This window comes from Schistocerca serialis, unplaced genomic scaffold (genome assembly GCF_023864345.2).
Source record: "Schistocerca serialis cubense isolate TAMUIC-IGC-003099 unplaced genomic scaffold, iqSchSeri2.2 HiC_scaffold_1142, whole genome shotgun sequence".
NCBI lineage: Eukaryota > Metazoa > Arthropoda > Insecta > Orthoptera > Acrididae > Schistocerca > Schistocerca serialis.
The window spans coordinates 10,001-15,000 of NW_026047340.1; the positions used below are offsets into that span (position 1 = coordinate 10,001).

Genomic DNA, 5,000 nt, shown 5'->3' on the forward strand with positions numbered 1-5,000 from the left:
TCATTAGCCATACACTGGGGGAAACGGCCGACAGGGGCGGCAACATAGTGGAGCCGCAGTGTCACTAATGTACAGAGATAGAACAGTTTCGACTGGAACTAGAGTAACCGTATACACGGCACTGATTAGTAATAGATGCAGAGCCATCAGAATACAGATAATATATACAACCGTCCCTATACATGCTGAAAGACTCTGCACACAATGAGAACCACACGTCAGCCAGACACTCTTATCACACACTACTCTCTTATCACACACAATATCTAACCACCAGCATGGAAGAACATCCAGTGCATCCTCTCCGCCACATGACACAATCCACACTATCATTACCAGACCGGGAGGTCCACCCAGAAAACACAATATCCCACCCTTCCGACATCCGCACATTGCTCAGCTAAGCCACGAACACCCACACATGTCCTACACAGTGGTGCACCCAACATCACAATACTGCCTCCTGTCACAGCACACAAACAATGGCAGGAATGAAAGACACAGATCTGCCACAACCATGGAATCGGAGCGCCGCCTGTCATGAGCCAAAAGTGCATCCTGACGTGACAAATCGGATAATACCGCAGGCATCCAATTACGATAATCACTATCAACGAACCTGCCGCCCCCCCCCCCCAATACACCTTTCCCTACAACAATGTGTATCTGAACCTACGCTATATCGTACCTTAACCTAACCTATATCGTACCTTAACCTAACCTATATCGTACCTTAACCTAACCTATATCGTACCTTAACCTAACCTATATCGTACCTTAACCTAACCTATATCGTACCTTAACCTAACCTATATCGTACCTTAACCTAACCTATATCGTACCTTAACCTAACCTATATCGTACCTTAACCTAACCTATATCGTACCTTAACCTAACCTATATCGTACCTTAACCTAACCTATATCGTGCCTTAACCTAACCTATATCGTGCCTTAACCTAACCTATATCGTGCCTTAACCTAACCTATATCGTGCCTTAACCTAACCTATATCGTGCCTTAACCTAACCTATATCGTGCCTTAACCTAACCTATATCGTGCCTTAACCTAACCTATATCGTGCCTTAACCTAACCTAATTTGTGCCTTAACCTAACCTAATTTGTGCCTTAACCTAACCTAATTTGTGCCTTAACCTAACCTAATTTGTGCCTTAACCTAACCTAATTTGTGCCTTAACCTAACCTAATTTGTGCCTTAACCTAACCTAATTTGTGCCTTAACCTAACCTAATTTGTGCCTTAACCTAACCTAATTTGTGCCGTAACCTAACCTAATTTGTGCCGTAACGTAACCCATGTTGTGCCGTAACGTAACCCATGTTGTGCCGTAACGTAACCCATGTTGTGCCGTAACGTAACCCATGTTGTGCCGTAACGTAACCCATGTTGTGCCGTAACGTAACCCATGTTGTGCCGTAACGTAACCCATGTTGTGCCGTAACGTAACCCATGTTGTGCCTTAACCTAACCCATGTTGTGCCTTAACCTAACCCATGTTGTGCCTTAACCTAACCCATGTTGTGCCTTAACCTAACCCATGTTGTGCCTTAACCTAACCCACGTTGTGCCTTAACCTAACCTACGTTGTGCCTTAACCTAACCTACGTTGTGCCTTAACCTAACCCATGTTGTGCCTTAACCTAACCCATGTTGTGCCTTAACCTAACCCATGTTGTGCCTTAACCTAACCCATGTTGTGCCTTAACCTAACCCATGTTGTGCCTTAACCTAACCCATGGTGTGCCTTAACCTAACCCATGGTGTGCCTTAACCTAACCCATGTTGTGCCTTAACCTAACCCACGTTGTGCCTTAACCTAACCCACGTTGTGCCTTAACCTAACCCACGTTGTGCCTTAACCTAACCCACGTTGTGCCTTAACCTAACCCACGTTGTGCCTTAACCTAACCTACGTTGTGCCTTAACCTAACCCATGTTGTGCCTTAACCTAACCCATGTTGTGCCTTAACCTAACCCATGTTGTGCCTTAACCTAACCCATGTTGTGCCTTAACCTAACCCATGGTGTGCCTTAACCTAACCCATGGTGTGCCTTAACCTAACCCATGGTGTGCCTTAACCTAACCCATGGTGTGCCTTAACCTAACCCATGTTGTGCCTTAACCTAACCCATGTTGTGCCTTAACCTAACCCATGTTGTGCCTTAACCTAACCCATGTTGTGCCTTAACCTAACCCATGTTGTGCCTTAACCTAACCCATGTTGTGCCTTAACCTAACCCATGTTGTGCCTTAACCTAACCCATGTTGTGCCTTAACCTAACCCATGTTGTGCCTTAACCTAACCCATGTTGTGCCTTAACCTAACCCATGTTGTGCCTTAACCTAACCCATGTTGTGCCTTAACCTAACCCATGTTGTGCCTTAACCTAACCCATGTTGTGCCTTAACCTAACCCATGTTGTGCCTTAACCTAACCCATGTTGTGCCTTAACCTAACCCATGTTGTGCCTTAACCTAACCCATGTTGTGCCTTAACCTAACCCATGTTGTGCCTTAACCTAACCCATGTTGTGCCTTAACCTAACCCATGTTGTGCCTTAACCTAACCCATGTTGTGCCTTAACCTAACCCATGTTGTGCCTTAACCTAACCCATGTTGTGCCTTAACCTAACCCATGTTGTGCCTTAACCTAACCCATGTTGTGCCTTAACCTAACCCATGTTGTGCCTTAACCTAACCCATGTTGTGCCTTAACCTAACCCATGTTGTGCCTTAACCTAACCCATGTTGTGCCTTAACCTAACCCATGTTGTGCCTTAACCTAACCCATGTTGTGCCTTAACCTAACCCATGTTGTGCCTTAACCTAACCCATGTTGTGCCTTAACCTAACCCATGTTGTGCCTTAACCTAACCCATGTTGTGCCTTAACCTAACCCATGTTGTGCCTTAACCTAACCCATGTTGTGCCTTAACCTAACCCATGTTGTGCCTTAACGTAACCCATGTTGTGCCTTAACGTAACCCATGTTGTGCCTTAACCTAACCTATAATGTGCCTTAACCTAACCTAAAGTGCGCCGTAACCTAAACTATATTGCGCCTTAACCTGACGCACGTTGTCGCTGAACCTGCTCTGTAATTGTTATGCAACCCGTTAAAGTAGTGTAGTGTTGCCTAACCGCAACCCTCGCAATATAGTTCGCTACTCGCACTGCCCGGTCCCCTGTGTATCGCGTCATGTTAAACACCTTGCAGGTGTTGCTGACTTTCCACATGCTCCTGCTATACACTGTAGTGTGGATAGCAGCAGGACGTACATGCCCCCCCCCCTTCCCCCCTGCCTTCGCAAGCTGGTCGGTGAGAAGTTTGCATGTTCAATGCCCTTCGCATGCCGACGTACTCAGCCTACGTTGTGGTACGGCCTGTCACCTGTCCGCCGATGTACGCAAAACCCACAAACTGTACTGCACATTGCTCCGTATGTACTGAATGATACATCGTGGCCCATGTGACCGTATGACGACAGCGCCTAGCAACGGCGGACCATACAGTCCAAATATTGTGCACGCAGCTACGTGTCGTCTCCCTATAAGAGCTGGATTGCAGTGTGGTACGCCATACAGACGTGTGGGAGGAACGGACGCCCTGGATGGCGATCAGCATGAGCAGTCTGTTGATGTAGTGGAGCGTGTATTCGGACGTAGTCGTCTCTTCTCACACACCGTGATAGCATGTTGCACCGCGTTCCACATCTGCGACATGCTGCAGAGGCGGGCTGACAGTCGTTCGCGCAATGGACACCGCATACGTACGGGGTCTACCTTCCACGTGTTCTCTAGGCGTGCACATGTTGTTGCGTCTATGTGGGCAGACGTAGTGTGTTGTGACACCTGACACAGGCATGCAATACTCGTTGCAAATGGCGATGGACGTGTACGTTTGCTGGTGACGTTACGCAAATGAACAACCGGTAACCCGTTGTGGTGCGGTTGTTCTCGCTAGAGGTGAATCAGTGTTGGCGACGATCGGTCGAGCTATTAACCGGTTGTTTCAGGGATACCCACCATGCCCACGAACGTGAAAGGGGACCCACCATGCCCACGAACGTGAAAGGGGATCTGGGTGTGAGGCGATACGCGGCGGTGGCTGGGTGGGACCGTCCCCGGCCGGTGAGGGGGGGCCGCCCGGCGTGCTGGCAGCGCGGTGCGTGGGCGCACGCGCTACAGCCGGCTGGTGGGGGCGGCCGGTGGCAGGCGCGCCGGCCGACGGACGCGGCAGGCGGCGCAGCTGCGCGCCGGCGCCCCCTGCTCGCGGCGCCTTGCGGCCAAAGTAGGTCCTCGCGGGCCCGGTGCGAAGCGCGGTGGCCATCTGCAGTGTGCTGGTCCGATTGAGGACTTTGTGCGCTGAGGATGCGCCGCCGCCCGGCGCTCGGCGCCGCGACGCCGTCTGCTGCTCGGTCGCCCCAGCGGTTCTCGCAGGTGGTTTGTATCGCAGCTGTGCGGACGTGTTGGCGCGTGCGCTGTGCTGGGAGAGTTCGCTTCGGCACCCAAGTAGGGCTTTTGTCCTTCTGTGGCGCTGGCGTTGGAGCTGCCGGTCACCGTAGGTGGCGCGTGTTGTCTCCCGCCGGCAATGCCACGACAGCACGCTCCCGGGCCTCTGTCGGCAGCGGCAAGCTCAGTTGGGAGCACGGGTGGTCGCACCTAAAGCGTCTACTCGCCTAACTCCGGGCGATTGCGCCTCTCTCGAACCCGACCAAGTACTTAGGACGGCGCTGCGCGCCGCCGGGACCTGAGAGGGTTTCGAGGTGTGTTGTGCAGGGGAGCTCAGCCTCCTCCTGTTTGCAGAATAATTGAGCGGACGCTTGCGTGTTCGCGCGGGCCCCCGGGACACACTCCCGGGCGGCCGGCTGCTCAGCTCTAGTTGACGCAGCTCCCTGGTTGATCCTGCCAGTAGTCATATGCTTGTCTCAAAGATTAAGCCATGCATGTCTCAGTACAAGCCGCATTAAGGTGAA

General features: G+C 51.1%; 1 non-coding gene across 1 annotated transcript in view; it reads left to right on the forward strand.

The window, feature by feature from the left end:
• Positions 1 to 4,916: 4,916 nt before the first annotated feature.
• LOC126432599 (small subunit ribosomal RNA) overlaps positions 4,917 to 5,000 on the forward strand; it is a 1,909-nt gene continuing 1,825 nt past the window's right edge. The window contains exon 1 of the ribosomal RNA XR_007578083.1: positions 4,917 to 5,000. This exon is cut by the window's right edge and continues 1,825 nt beyond it. This is a non-coding gene — a ribosomal RNA (small subunit ribosomal RNA).